The sequence below is a fragment of the Globicephala melas genome, chromosome 8, assembly GCF_963455315.2.
Source record: "Globicephala melas chromosome 8, mGloMel1.2, whole genome shotgun sequence".
NCBI lineage: Eukaryota > Metazoa > Chordata > Mammalia > Artiodactyla > Delphinidae > Globicephala > Globicephala melas.
The window spans coordinates 70,977,148-70,994,037 of NC_083321.1; the positions used below are offsets into that span (position 1 = coordinate 70,977,148).

The following is a 16,890-nucleotide window of genomic DNA, read 5'->3' on the forward strand; positions in this document are numbered from 1 at the left end:
TTTTTCTTTACAAAAAAAGCTCAAAAGTTCTGAGAAGTACTAAAAAGGACATGGCAGTCCTACCAGAAGAGACCTAATTATGTCATCAGAAATAACCTCTGGGAAAAATATGAGTAAAAATTAATGTTCATGTTGCCTATTATGTTTTCCACAGAACTACCTTTCCCAAAACTGTTCACCCCAACTTGATAGACACTCCAACTGCATGAAGTCATTTCCATCAAGAAACAGTTTATATTTTCTTTTCTTCTTCCCTTCTCTTCTTTCACATTGAATACGGTTTTTATTTCCCATTTTCATGTCTCAATGTAGCTCAATACACTTTCGCTGAAAAAAGCTGGAATCAGCTCATAACTGGATTCATTCAGGGATGTTAGTCTCATCACTTTCTAATATATAATATTCAAATCTACAAGAATAATGTTCTTCAAGCACCACTCCAACAATCCTGTAGCACCTGTATTCATTATGATGAAAGTACGTATACTGGTACCCAATTGCCTCCAAATCAAACTAAATCTCGTAATAGCTTTCAGAGTGCCAAGGCTCTCCACCATAGCTACTTCTAGCTCCAGTTTACATTTCACTCCAGCCAGACAAACCTGTTCCTTGTCCCTGGTCATGAGAATCAGACTCTTCTCTGTTTCCGCTCCGAATAGCTTTTAATTTAGTCTCCAAACTGTCTTCTCTTCTGACCAACTCTGGGTTTTAACCACCTCAAACTTATCTTGAAGGTGTATTTTCCACAATAAACCAGTCCTAAGTTATTCTTACTGATTCCTTTCAATAAAGTCTAGTCATTCCAACACCTTTGCATTTGTATTCAGTTATGTTTACATTAATGTACTATGTTTACACTGATTCATTTTTGTCTATATTGATTCACTGTATAATGCACATATACCTTTGAAAAAATTTTAACAATTACCAAACCCTGACTATATACAAAATACTAGATTACAGAACAGCCTCTGACCTTGAGATTTCAGCCCGATAAGAGACATTATACCACATAAGCATATCAATAATACCATGAGAGGTACAAACAAGGGCCAGGAGAAAAAAACTCAAAGGAAATGGTAATAATTTGAGGATTAGAGAAAAGAAGAAATACATTAAGTTGAACCATTTGAAATTGCTGTTTTGTAGGTAAAATGGTCAAATATCAACTATTCCACATGGCTCGATGTGTTCAAATGAAGGAGAAAGAAATTCAGCTGGGCCTTTAAGGAAGGACTGCAAGGCACAGATCAAGGCTTTGCAAACCACAAACACCCCCTCCCACCCCACCCCCCCAACACACACACACACACACACACAGAAATTTTTAAAAAGAGTTTTGGAAAGTATAGGGCGTATTTTGTGAATAATAAGTCACTGACTCAAACAAAATACATAAAAGGCCTGGTACCAGAACAGTGAGAATCCTAAATGCCAGGGTTAATTAAAAACCTTGCTAGGAAAAGGCAAGGGGTTCACAATGAGAAACCACTCCACACCCTCTAGGGTGGCTAAAATCAAAAAGACAATAACGAGCGTTAGCAAAACTGTGGAGAAATTGGAACCCTCATACATTGCTGATGGGAATGTTAGATGGTATAACCACTTTGGAAATCAGTCTTGCAGTTCCTTAAAAGGTAAAATGGAGTTACCAAATGACATAGCAATTCCACTCCTAAACATATATCCAGGACAAATGAAAACATGCCTACTTAAAAAACTATACAAATGTACACGGATGTTCACAGCAGCATTATTCATAATAGCCAAAAAGTTAAAATGCACCATGACATCCCCCTGCTTGAAATCCTTCCATGGCTCCCCACTGCTCTTACTTACCTTAGCCTCAAGTAGCTACATGACCTGCCCCTGCCTCCTTCTCCAGCCTCCTCTTGTACATCTCTCTCTCTCTCCTTGCTCTTCTGTCCAACCACAGTGGCCTTCTTTGAGATCCTTAAATAAGCTGGCACCTGTGCAGGGAGCCTAGTTCTGCAAAACTCCCTGACTAGTTCCTCTAAGACTACAAACTTGAAGAAGGAAGAACTGTCAATTTTGCTCACCATTCTATTCCTAAGACCTAGTATGGTACCTGGTATAGAACAGGCACTCAAGAAATACTGCTCAAACTAATTAATGAGTGAAAAAATGAGAATGATCAAAAGATTGAATTATTCTAATCAAATTCATCAGAGGCCATGACTAGAACATAAGACAAGATGAAAAAGAAATGTGGCAAAGCGGGGCTGGAGGGGGCAGAACAAGGCAGGGGAAGATAAACAGAAAGTTTCATTTTCCTTCTGGAGTTCCTGTGCATATGGTTACTTTATATACCATATATAGTATTCCATTTCCATTGAAAAATTTCTTAGGACATTGGAGCAAATATTTTGTTAAGGAGGCTATGTCTTAAGTGAATGACAAATAATCCTTAAACAACTGGTGGGAGTTGGTTTTTGACTGTTATTTCTACTGGAATGATTAAAGAAAAAGTTGGGAATTAAGAAACAAGGATACTTAACAGCAGTATCCATGGCCAAGTGACTTAATCCCCACTCCCCATTACAGTTTCATTATCTGTGAAAAGCACCGATTAGACTATTTCAATGGTTAGCTTTTTGATGGTCAGATAGCTCTTTGAAAAATCTCATGAAAGCTATTCCCTGAATTGTTTACAATGTCAGGGACTTTAAGGTTAAGAACCGTGGCCTAGATAATTCCTTTTAGTTCTAACATAGTCCAGAGCTTCAGAAATGAGTATTCTGCCTTTTGAAATATTCACACAATATCTAGATAAATACTGAAAAATTAAACTGATTCTCCAAAAGGTGTATGTCTATGTAAGTATATATATACATATGTTTTTTCTAATTAGGTAATCACAGTCTTGAATATAAAGTTAAGACTCATAAACTAAATAGAAATATTCCAATATTGTATTTCATACAACAGAGTCAAAAGGAAACTAAATCCAATAGCTATACTTATTTCAGGAACTCTGGGCTATCACTGTGTAAATTCAATGCCCCTGATTATAGATAAATAGAAACGATACCCTATCAAGAAATATAAGCCACAATTTCTTTAAATATTTTCATTGTTTTTATATTAAGTGATTTTATCAGAAGCTATATCTATCTTTTAAAATATGCTTGAAAAATATTCTCATTTAGCTAAGTAATGATTCTTTTTTCCTTTTTTTTTTTTAACTAACTACAGATGGGCCACAGAAGTCTCCCCCATAATGTCATTTCAAGTGCAATGGAAAGACCTTCACTATCTGCCTCCCTGGCCCTACCATACATTATCAACAGCTTCCACCATTAGGGTTTCTGAGCTAAATGATTCTATTTCAAATGTCATACATTTCAAAACATACCTGTAATAATTAGGGGGAGATACCTCCTTAAAAATATACATATGGTTGGCTCAGTAACTCTTCTAAATAGATAATTTCATCAGAATGAACTGGAACACAAGAATATAAACTCAGTGACAGGAACATCACCCTTGCCAATGCCCAACATGGTTATGTTACAAGGCTTCTTATTCTGTGATTCGCACACTTAATCTAACCGTGTGGTCTCAGTACACTGGAACTCGTTATTAGCTTCAGTGGCCTGACTCACTGGACTGCTTCTCCTCTGCCAAGGTGAAAAACGAAAACGCATGACTTGGAGTAATCTTGGCACTTGCGTTTCTGACAGCACACTCATTTTTCTTTCAAACACCGCATGTGGTTTTCCTTCACAAGTCTCTTTCCAAATCTGCAGGCCATATTCCATTTCTTAAGAGTTTAGCTACCTTCTACATTACAGCAAATTGTCTATCCTCAATGGTTCCACTTTCTTAGTACCCACTCGTTCCCTATTTCCTTCCCATCTGGCTTCTGCCTCTATCAAGCCCCTAAAGTGGCTCCTTCCTATAGTTACTAATGACCTGATTATTTTTTTAAAAAAGGTCTTTTCTCAGTTCTGATACTATAAATTCAGCTCTCTTCACTAGCATATTCTTTTGTTTATCCCATATCTCAGTTTAATTTCATCAATACTCTTGAGATTCTACTATATGCAAGACACTACTGTTCTAGGAACTACTAAAGATAGAGATAAATAACATAGGGTTGCTGCCCCTAGTGAGCTTTCACTCCAATGTACTTAATACAAGTACAGAAAAATCACAACACAATACAGAATATGAAAAATGAATGAAATAAAGAACTTAGGGGCTTGGAAATTGGAATGCTCATATACAGCTTTAACTTAGGGGCTTGAAAAAGGTTTTAAGAAAGAGGTAGCATTTGAAGTTAGACTATAGAAGAGGTTCAACACTTTCTCAACAATTTCACTAAGCAAAAGAACAATATGAAAAAAAGAAAAGAAAAAGAAAGTATTAGGAAATTCAGGGCATATTAAAGCTATTGTAAGAGGCAGACCACTTTGGTTGAAGTGTGGGATACTTATAAGGCTCAATCAGAGATATGCCAGAAAAGGTAAGTTTTGATTAGCCTGTAGAAGTTCTAAAAAATAAGTTGGTATCTAGGTATTTAGTTCTGAAAGCAGTGAGAAGCCACTGAAAGTTTCTGTGCTTTTGGAAGATCATTTTAACAATAGGTCAAAGAATGGATGACAACAGCAGGAAAATCTGTTCGAAAACTATTAGACCTTCTCAAGCCAGAGGTACTAAGGACCTAAACTAGCAGAAAAATGAAATACGAGCGGATGCAAGGCACACTGGAGACAGAATCAATAGAACTTGGCAACTGACTTGATATGATGAGAACGGGAGAGAAAAGGGTCAAAATATGAACCCAAGTACTGCTGACTGAGAAACCAGTGTGCCAAATTACAGAGCAAGAGAAGTAGGTAGTTTGGGGAGCTAATGAGTTTCATCTTGGAATTTTTATGACTGAGGTGGCATCAAGGCATCCACAGGGAAACATACGCACCCCATGCAGCAGTAGGCCAAAGGATTTTATATTTTACCTGGTGATGCACTTGTTCATCCATTCATTCAGGCAATTTTGATTTGCTGCTTACACTGTGTTGGATGAGTGCACTGTGAAGATACGTGCAATACGGCAACATTAGATGTGCTCCCAAATTAAATCTTCATGGGAGAGGCTGACTCCTATTCAACTATCTATGAAACTGACTGTGATAAATGCTATAAGAGTGGTTTAAAAAATACTCTAGAGTAGAAGAGCAAAGGACTGAGTGTGACTGGGAAAGGTTGAGGTAGACCTGAAAAATGCGTCATTTTGTTATGGACAACGGCCCGTTAACAGGATTTGATGGTAGAGTGGAAAAGTAAAAACATTCCACACAGAGAACAGCAGAAGTAACTAGATTACTTGGGGAAACCTATGTGACTGGGCTTTGTGGATCATGGCAGGGGTGGAGGCAAGAAAGGCTGAGCTATGTTCTATGAAGAAACCATAGAAATTGTGGTTCTATGAAGGATACCACAATAAGAGTTCAGATTCTATTCTGTAGGCAATGGAAAGCCATCAAACATTTCTGAGCATAAGTGTTCCATAATCAGTTCTATGTACAGAGAGAGATTCTGCTGGCATGATGGAGCACCAATTGGGGGAAAACCCCTAGAGGAAGTCAGATTAGTTAACAGGCTATTGAACTAAATCATTAATAGACATTTGGAACAGGCCGCACAATGACAAAGACACGAAATACAGAAAAAAAGAGCAAATTTGAATGGGGTATGTGAAAATATGCAGTAGATTTTGATGTTGTTGAACTTGAAGCTCTTACAAAGTACCCAAGTGCTCATTAAGTGGAAGTACAAAACTTTTCCAGTTTTGAAATTCTTTGGAGAGGTTACAGTTAGGTGACAGCTAAATCCATGAAACTGAATCATGTAGCCCAGGGACAGGATGTATAAAGCAATAAGAGATTTGAGATTTAGTGAACAGAACTACAGTCATTTCCACAGAATACAGACTGGAGGTAGAAGTCTAGGAAAAAAATGGTCAGAGAGATGAAAGAATCAAGAGTAAAAGTTTAGTGAAAGCCAAAAAGAGTGTTTTAAATTGGTGGTTCATAGTACATAATAATACTACAAAGAGGTCAAGGAAAATAAGAGAAAAATCCAATGGAATTATTAATAAGATATGTAAAATCAATTACTACGTCAACAAGATCTATATGTTTTAGAAACAATAATCTAATAGGAATGAAAAACTGAGGTAATAAGGCATATTGTCTCTCTCTCAGTAAACTTAACTGTGTCCAAACCCATTCTTTCCCCCTATCTTAGATGATAACACATCCCTTCTCAGGTTCAAGGCAAGTCCCTCCTCCTGTGTTCTTCATCCTGCCCCATCCAGTCATCTTCAGGAGAGGAGAGTGAGTGTGTGTGCGTGTGTGTGTGCATGCGTACACATGCACAGACTTTATACAACACTGGATATTCAGTAGAAACTCAACACTGATTTGCTTAATCTATGTCAGGTTCATTAATAACTCTACCCTCTACTGCTCTAATGATACTGCTTTCTGGATGTCATGTGACTTCAGGAAGTTTCTCTAGTTCTTGCCCTCCTTAACTTCTCTGCAATATCTGACACTACTGGCACTGCCTCCCTCTTGGGATTCTTTTCCTCTCTAAATTTCCGCTGTCATTAAAATTTACTGGCTTCCTCCAGGTTCTTTTCTTCCAGTTGCCCCCTAAATATAGATTCTCTTGAAAGTTCTGACCTTGGCTCTGTTCTCTGTCCTCAGTCTCTCTCGGAAACATCATGGATTCCCACAGCTTCAGTTATCACCTCCGTGCCAATGATTTTCAAACATCTTTAGTCTTCTCAGTCCCACATTTACAAATACTACTTGTATTATCTGGCCCCACCCTCTCTCTCTCCAGTCCTATTTCTCACTCTGATCCTGTCTGGCTACTGCCCACACCTTACAATGACACTAAGCTGCACAGTAAGTAACCACAGTTATACCAAATAATAGTTTTTAATTGTTCCTTTCAAATGCAAGTATAGGCACCAGTTAGCCAACTACTCTGATAGTTAGCCAGTTAATTAAAGAATATTATAACTTTCAAGGACCGCCGAGATTTTAGTGAAACTCCCCTCATTTACAGATAAAATACAGCCCAGAGAAGTGACGTGAATGATTTGAAATACGATATCAAATAAGTAGCAGAGCCAGATACATCAGGTCCCATTTTGACTAAATCACACTGCTTCTGATATGGAGTACAGAACCAAAAGGACAAATACCCTCAGGGTGTTTACTATCTAACTAGGGACATGAAACAAACACACACACACGCGCGCGCGCGCGCGCACACACACACACACACACCCCAATATTTCTATCACATAAGCTCACTGTATGCAGATGAAGTTGAGCTGAGACCAATCAAGGAATGCTCCCTGGAGAAGATAAAGCTGAACTGGATTTAGAAGTGGGTTAAGAATAAAACAACCAGAAAGCAGTTTCTTTGGGTTTCTTTCCCATAATTTTTTTTTAAGTTTTTGGACAATAAACACAAGGAACATATTCAATATGAGAAGACTGGATTGTTCATTAAATCTCTATTTAGAATTCAGTATGAAAAGGATGTGGTAATAAGAACAAAAATAAAATATACATATATAATGAGGTAAAAAAAAAGAATTCAGTATAAATCCAAGTGATATTGTAGAATCTTGAAAGTAAATGAAAGCTCCAATGACAATCTACTATTATCTCAGAATGTTACTGTTCCTTGACTCCTCATCTACTTTACCGTTTAAGACTGCTTCATCTCCTTTTACTCCACTACTCAGCAGCCATGTGGCTGTGGGCAGGATGCTCTACCTCACTAAGTCTCAGTTTCTTTATGTGTAAAATGGAAATGATAAACTCTACCTCATATAATTGATCATTTATTCAGCTCCTTGTGTTCCAAATAAGACCACTCATTCCCCCCAGCCCCCAGCCCTCATCAGCAGGAGTTACAAAAGGACATCAGAAATCCAAGTGCTCTGGAAGAGTAAGACTGTGTGCCTCCATCTCTCCATAGCCTCCCCAACATCACTGGCAAGTGAAGAGTAGATCCCAGAACTGTGAGTGATCTCTACAGGACCTCACCCTTCCCTCCCCCTCAATACTCAGTCTCCCTACATTCCATTATCCCATCTTAAAAACTGTAAGGACTAACTTCATTATACCCTTTATCTCTGTTTACAACAGTTCCCACAAGAAGTCAGAACCACCAGACTAATTCCCTCCTCTCATCTCATCTTCCATTCACTCCCCCCCAACTCCTGTGCTTCTGAATTTCAAGGTCAATCATCAGCAAAATATCCTCTACCTTGCTCTCCCTTAAATAGTCTCTTTACCTTTTACTCTAACTAAAGCCTCGTTTTTCCCCCTGAGAACACTGCTCTCCCTACAGCCCTTTCATATGGAAAAATAAGCCCTCTTATTTTCTCACCAATCTCTCTCTCCCACAACTGGGCCTGGAAATTAGGCCTTGTTCTCCATTGCCACTTTCAGACTATTCTTCCTCTCCATGTCTAAAAACCCCAATCATTCAATCTTATGTCATCAGGCTATACTACCTTCTACCCTTCCTTGCTGAGGTCAACGACCAGTCTCTAACTCACTCTCCCTCACTCCTTGAAGAATTAGCTTCAGGCTCACCCTCTTTCTAATATCAACACAATTGCCATAATTCTTATTGATTTCAATATCCATATAAATGAATATTCCAACACTCTGGCCTCTCAGTGCCTTACCTCCTCTCCACCAATGATCTTGTCCTCCACTCTACCTCAGAACCTAATGATTCTATTTCAAATGTCATAAAACACTGGCATTCCCAATTAACTGACCTCCATAATTTAAATTTCAAACATTCTACTAACTACCAGCTCATCTCTCTAGGACCCTAGCCAACATCTTTTAATTGTTCAATTCCACCAAGGCCTCCACTATTCCTACTGTCTTTCACTGTCTCTATTTCATGACCTTATTTCTCTTTCCCCAACTTATTAAATTCTATAGCCCGTAATTACAATCATCTCTGGTCCTTGCCTGCTTCATGGTACTTACCTGGCAACACCCAAATGCTAGTTAAGCCAACCCTATGCCTACTCCAGATCTGTACCCATACAGTTGGATTAGTGTAGAGAAATACACACAACCATATGGCCTGGACTCACTTTGAATACATGATCACTCACCTCAACCAAGCCCTTAATACTGCCCAGCAAACACACTACATTTCCCTAATCCATATGTTCTCCCATTCTTCCAGACAACTATTTCATATGGTCTTTTCTTTCCTCATCCTCTACCATCCTCTCCGTCTTGAATTTAGTAGGTGATCTAGATTCCCATTTCACTGAAAAATACAGAAGTAATCAAAATATATCTTTCACAGGCTCCCTCAATTACAACCTCTTTGCATCAGTGCATACGTACTCTGCCTTCCTTTCTCTTACTGTAGGGAAAGCATCCATACTTCCATCTAAAGCCAGCTCCTCCACTGAACTATCTCCCCTCATCTTCACAAGAAAATCTCTCCAGCAATTCTTCCCTCTGGTTCCTGTATCATAAAAATTTTCCTCTCTTCTCAATCATTCCAGTCAGTGTAGAAACATGCTATTATTTCTCTTAAATTACCCTCCAGATACCACTTCGCTTCTCTGAGCTTCCTTACAGCAAAACTCCTTGAAACAGATGTCTACTCACTGCTTCCAATTCCTCACTTCTCATTCTCTCTGAACCCACTTCCAATGCGCCAACAAAAATGCTTTTGTCAGGCCATCAAGAACCTGCACTTTGCTAAACTCAATTGTCAATACTTAGTCCTCATCTATAAGCAGCATTTGACATAGCTGATCCTTCCTTCTTGAAATACTTTCTATCCTTGGCTTCCAAAACACTGTACTCTTACGGCTACATCACGAGCCTTTCTTCCTCTCAGGTCTCCTGTAGTGATTCCTTCTCACTTCTGAATCTCCTTACACTGGAGTACCCCTAAACTCTCAGTCCTTGAAACTTATCTTCTCTATGTACACCTCCCCTCCTTAATAATTTCATCCAGTCTCACAACTTTAACATCTCTAAATTGATGAACCCAAATGTATAGCATTATCCCACACTTTTCTCTTGAATTCCAGATTCCAATAACTTATTTATGTAACACCTCCAGGTGAACAACATGCCCCAAACCAAATTCCTGCTCTTCTTCCTGAAACCAGCTCTAACATCTTAGTAAATGTTAATTCTATCCTTCTATACTTTCTTGAGCCAAAAAGTCTGGAGTCAACTTTGACTCTTCTCCTACACTACATGTTCAATCCATCAGGAAATCCTATTGGCTGAACCCTCAAAACATGTCTAGTATCCAATCATTTCTCTCTCCTCTTCGGCTACTACCATCATCTCCCTCCTGGATGATTCCAATTGCCTAAAAACCAGTCTCCCTGCTTCTGCATCCTAGTCTGTTCTTAACACAGCAGCCACAGTGATCCTTCTGAAACATCTGACATAGTCACTCCTCGGCCAAAAACCTTCCACTACCTTCCCATCTCACTCAAAACAAAAGCCAAAGTCCTTAATACGGCCCAAAAGGCTTTCACATCTGCCCCCACCCTTACCTCCCTGACCTCATCTTCTACTATTCCCCCCTCTGCTCCTTTGCACTATAACAACACAGAAGCCCTTGCTGTTCCTCAAACACACCAGGCAAGCTCCCACTTCAAGTCCTTCGTATCTTCCATTACCTCTATCTGTAACTCTCTTCTCCTAGATATTCCATTTCTTCCTTTACTTTCTTCAGCTTTTTTGCTCAGATGTTGCCTACTTAGTGAGATCTTCCCTGGCCATTCTATTTAAAATTGCAAACAACTCCAAACCCACCCACTCATTCTCTATTTATCCTCCCTGCTTTATTTTTCCCAAAACACTCATTGCTATCTGACATACTTTTTGTTTTACTTATTTATTTTCTGTTTCCTCCATTTAGTTAATACTTGCTGAGTACTTACTTACCACATGCCAGAAACAGTTCACATACTGATAAAGAGTAAATAAAATAATGCATGCAAAGAGCTTAGCACATTACCTGACAGAAACACCTTAACAATGTAAAATACTATTTTTATCTAATGGATGCTGGAATGGGATGCTGCCTACTGTCATCAGAGAACACCAGTTTAACAGAATGAGGTTAAACACAGGGTTGAAGAATTAAAACAAATGAAACTCTAACAATTTTATCCTTAAAGAAGCAAGGAGCTAAATTATCCATAATCAGATAGTCTCTGCCAGAGAAAATACAATTTATTGTATTATTTAAATAAATTGTAATACAATTTATTTAAAACATGACAAGAAAGCAAAAATAACTTCTGGAAAAGGAAATTTCATATTTCCCCTCTAGCAACCAGTTCCAATTATTAAATCATTGTTGGAAACATAAGATCCTTTCTGCTTTCAACACAAATGCCGTGTACTATGTCATTTCATAACCAAAAAGGGAAGTCTACCATTAAGCGTTTAATAATGGATTATTATAAGTAACCATACTGCAAAGCACCTTCACAGTATGAAGCATGGGACACTTTGGAGGATGCTAACACACAAACTATTCTCTCACCCCAACTAGGACATGTAAGCTTAAGCTACAAGAAGAGAAAGGAAAATTAGGTCTCGTAAACCATGGAAAGTCATTTAGCCTCTCAGAGCCTCAATTTCATACTGCAAAGTAGGGATAAAAATACTGATACTCGTTCTTATCTCACTGGGTAGTTCTAAAATGATGTGAAAATGCTATCTAAGCATTAAGATTCTTTTATATATAAACACCACTACTAAGGGGGGCGGGGAGGGACCAGCATCCAACAACTGATAATGTACTAAAATATGGAAAATGAAGTTACTGTTAAAATGTTTAAGATATACATGGGGCTACCTAAGAAACAAGGCATCTTCTCAGGAAGACTTTCCACATTAACACCATTCCTCCTGGATGACTCCTTGGATATATACCCTCCTCATCACATTCATCTTTGAGTCACAGCTATTTCTTACGGTTCTTTGCTAATGTTTTCAAGCAAGCTTACGTTTTCTAGTTAGGTAAAATGTGCAAAATAAATGCTTATGTACCAAGAAAACTTCCCAAATAAAAATCAGAGCTCCTCAGAGGTTAGCATTTAGGACATATCCATTATATTTAAAATGGTAAGCCAGACCTATTTACACTAAAATAATTTAAAGGAATAACTGATTTATAGGAAAAGACATTAAATAAATGTCTATTTATATTTGAGATGATCAAATCTATCATGACAAACAGTAAAAGACTCGTGGAAAAGTCACCGGATGTCCAGAAAAAAAAAAAATCACATCATCTTATTTTTGACAAAAGCCAAATTGGATAGAATTTAGGCACACAAATGAAAAGATGACATAGTCACAGGTTCATGGTCCAAATACTTTTTTTTTAATGACCATTAGTTTCATAACAGTTTCACAGAGTGATTCAAAGAGTCAAGATGAAAAGAATTGTGGTGTTACTATTCAAATTAAACTATAACCATTCCATAGTATCTGCTTTAATCATGAAATGTCACCTGCCCTCAATGACAAAAAGGATTCTTCCAAATGTATGCTTAAATGAGAAATACAACTATGGTTCCAAACTAAGCAATCATTCTCCACTATCCATATTCCATTTAATTGACAGTCTACCAAAAGGGTCATTTCCTGTACCCAATGCCTCTTTTCCTTGATGAGAGTGATCTCCAAAATGGAGCAGAAGTGTTGAGGAAGTGAGGGGCTTTGTGAATAATGACATTCAAGTCATAAGGAAGACCTGAGGGGTGGAGCTGCTATACAAGATGGTCTCAAAGTTCAAATCTAAGGTTCTATGATTCAGAGCATAAAAATCCTAGAGATAGAATTCTAGGATTATAAATGAAGAGTTATGGTTCTAACTATTGGAAATATTTGCTAAACTGGATTTTAACATTTTTAATATCCCTTTCAGCTCTTGATAGTCATAATGCCCCCAACTCTTCCCTCTTATACACACTCATGCATACATACATAGAAATAAACTATTGTCCCATATGAAAATGTGATTCAAAGACTTCTCCGTCAACATTATTTCTTACGTATACTGCATAAACTTTCCCTATGAAAAGGCCGTCACACAGCAGCAACATCGTGAAATTTTATTCATTTTCAATTAGTGTGGGCACTTTTCTGCCCAAACCTTTTATCAGAATTGTTATTAAGAAATAGTATCAAATTATAATCATTCTGTTCCTATAAATCCTTTAATGGAGGTATAAAAAAACACTGACAAGGTTCAAATACCTAAGCCATAAATAAATACAACATTCCCTGGCCCTGGATAACCTGCAGGTTATTAATAAGGTTCAGAATAATGGAAAGGTAAGTGTACTTCGGAACAAAAACAATCATAATACCTCAAGGGTAGGCCAAACAATTTCTGCCCTCAAGAGCAGTAATGTCTGTACTTAGAGAAGTGTGCTATGTCAAAAAAAAAGTATAAATAAAACACACATTTTAGAAATTAATAAAGTTGTTATAGAGAGAATATTTTCTCAAAAGCTACAAAACTGATAAAAATATAACCAGCACTGTGGAATACTCTTGTTACTAATACTAATTATTCTTTATACTTATTCATATGTAGACTGCTTTTCTCAGGAGGCTCAAAATATCTCAGAATAAAACTGCGTGATATTCTAAATTCTGATCTGTTGTATAATCCTTTGGAAGACCAGTTAAAGATTATATGAACATGCAAACAATTTACATTCTCAGATGTGCTTATCCAAATTTGCAGAGCCATGGCCATTGTAAATGGGAAACCATTCCCAGTAGAACTCCCCTCTTTAACCCACTTCTTATTCTACCCTAAACTATATTATTCTCTTTATTCCTAATTTAAAGGAATCAAGTCAATATTATTTAAATGTTAACTTCTGGCTCCGCAAAATAACCAAATGAACATACACACATACCTATGAAAGAACTGAACTTAGCTTTATAGTGACTAAGAGAGGCATAATACAGGACAGCACTATCATACTATTTTTCAATAGTCCTGCCACTATCTCAGTCAGAGTGATGCAGTTTTCTTTCCACCACAAGATCAAAACAGAAATCCCATCATCTGACTCTTAGTCTTTCCCGCACATTTACTGGTATATTGTTATTGCAACAGAGTATCTTTTTCCCTTGCTACACTATTCCTAAGAGCAAGGTTCCACCCTTTCGGTCTCAAAAGTTCTACTATGTCAAAGTGTAGCATTTAGGCGAACAGAGTTATACAAACTAATCATTGGTAGGAAGATAGAAATTACTCTTTATATGCTTTTCAAAATATATAGTATTAAATAAGGTACTCTCCACTTTTCAATTTTTTTGTTTGTTTCAGTTAGATTTTTTTAAAGTTATACTTATTCCTGAGAATTAATCAGGCTAAAAACTTGCTAATTATGACAATTATGTCTAAACAAATGAATTTTTGTACCTACCACAAAAGTATTTCTTGCCTCAATACTAGTGAACTTACAAGCATCCCTGGTAATGCTGCAAAGGCAGAAAAATCTGTCTCCAGATAGCAGGGGTCACTTATCAATTCCAAATATTCCCATGCCTCAAAGTATCCCTCAGCTTCCTTCAAGGATGGAGACTAAGAATCTCTACCTCCACTAAAGGCCTCTTAGCCATCTTCCCTCTGGCTCTTCACACTCTTCCCCTCCATTTGCGCGGCAGGAACTTCCTAAGTCTCCTATTTCATACCCTCCCCTCTCATAGACATTTACTGACATCACCAATGTATCATGTACTGGGGACAGTGTTGAAAACAGATTCATTTTCTTCAAGGGACTTATGGTCTAAGGAAGATGCTGGATATCTAAGTATCTCATAATAGTAAAATGTGGGACTGAAAGGCTATAAAGGACGCAATGGAAACACAGAAGAGAACACAAAGCATAGAGCACAGATGGAGAAGTGCTCAGTAGCTGAAAATATGAGCTGCAGGGTCACAAGGACTTGGTTTCCCGCTTAGCAAATAATTCAAGCAAGTTACTTAACCTAATTTCTTTCTTTATAAAATAAGGTAATGATATCTTATTAAGACCATAGTAAGGATAAAAAACATGACCTGTAGAAAGCAATTCGTACTAAATACTTAACTGGTAGAAAGCGTTCAATGAATAGCATCATGGAAATACAAGAGTACCCTTGTCAGAAAGGAAAACAGTATGAAATCAGAAATAAGGGTCTCCTTTTAAAAAGGAACCCACTAATTAAATTAAAATGAAGCAGAGCCCTTGGCCCTAAAAGTACTTTTCACTCAGATGTACACTGTAAAATGTCTTCATTTGACTAAGATAACTAAACGTATAAACTTTCAAACGTAAAAAAAAAGTTTTAGTTAACGGACGAATCACTGAATACTAAGCACAAATATCAAGGGGAAAATTTTTTAATACATATAAATATGTACATATACACAACACACACACACACACACACACACACACACACACACACCCTCACACACATGCATACATGCATCCTGTGTAACTTCTGATAGATTCAAGCAGAAGACTGGCCCAAAGCTTCAATCACAAAACCAATTCCATCACCAGTATTTTTCAATGTAACTGTTAGCAAAGCACTGACCCTCGTTGACTCTGCTGGTTTGCTGGACTGTTAATGGAATTAACATTACTTTATTGTCAATCGCACCAACACTGGTGGTATTTCACAATAAAATTCAAGCACTAAATGATGCCAAAAATATAGTCATACTCCTCTTAGTTCTCCTGATGTGACATTTCAAAATCCCATAAAAACATTTCTAGCAAAAGTGAAAAAGTGTGTCTGAAAATTAGGGATGCAGATAAACATACCAACATTTTACCCTCTTAATTCAAAACAACCTAGAAACAAGTCACCTATCTTTCCATATATCCTAGTAAACAATGCCTCCCGAGGATTTAATTTCTTTTATTTCCAGTCATTACTGACTATAATCATTACAATAAGATTTAAATCACTTGCCTTATTTAAACTGCTTCACTCCTACTGCTAATTCAATTTTTCTTCAGTATTCCATGGAAAGAAAAGGTTCTTTTCAAAAAAGTATTCTCCTGTAAGTAATGTCCTGAACACATACATAGCATGTTTGCCCAAGAACATTAAAGAATGTATTCTACGTTCTGACTGTGAACGAGCTTTTCTAGAAATGCAAATTTTGCTGTCAATACTTACACAATGGACTACAGTGCATAAGCACTGTTCATGCTCTATTAGTCATTCTTTGGGAAATTTTATTAAAAAAAAAAAAGGGCCTGCAGTGTGTATAATGCACTTAGGATACAAAAGACGTATTGTCAGAATATTTGCAGGATCTCCAAAATAGAAAAACAACTCCCCCAACAAATTAATTACAGCTTATAGTAATTATTTTTTTAAATGCTACACCAGAAATCTGAATTTCTTAACTTAACCAATCTATAGTATAAAAGAGATGACATAAGTGATCTTACCATCATGGCATCTGATTGACAGATGAGAGCCTACATTTTGTATTCTTCTGAGAAACAAAGGAGATCTGAGCTCTGAGACAGCTGGTGCAGTGCATGTTGGCACTTAGTCTGGAAAATCTCTAGGTTCTGAGGTACACATGACCTTGGATACAGTTTAATTTGTATTATTTTATTTTCAGGTCTATCAACTACATTTCCCTAACTAAAAGTTAGGGCATATTACTTGGTAATGCAACAGAAAGTGTGAAAAACCAGGTTGTATAGAAATGGTTTACATACATGTTTTTCTTCTGCAGAGTATTATTTCTTCAAAGATCCTATCTGGAAAT

At 37.2% G+C, this 16,890-nt stretch overlaps 1 protein-coding gene across 5 annotated transcripts in view; it reads right to left on the reverse strand.

The window, feature by feature from the left end:
* MTMR2 (myotubularin related protein 2) overlaps positions 1-16,890 on the reverse strand; it is a 111,969-nt gene that overhangs the window by 82,917 nt on the left and 12,162 nt on the right. Inside the window, exon 1 of one of the 5 annotated variants that reach the window (XM_070046178.1) lies at positions 16,074-16,201. The exons of the other annotated variants lie outside the window; for them this stretch is intronic. The gene's annotated coding sequence lies outside the window, so the exon portion shown is untranslated. Of the gene's footprint in view, positions 1-16,073; positions 16,202-16,890 lie in introns of those variants that run through there. 5 annotated transcript variants of the gene reach the window in all.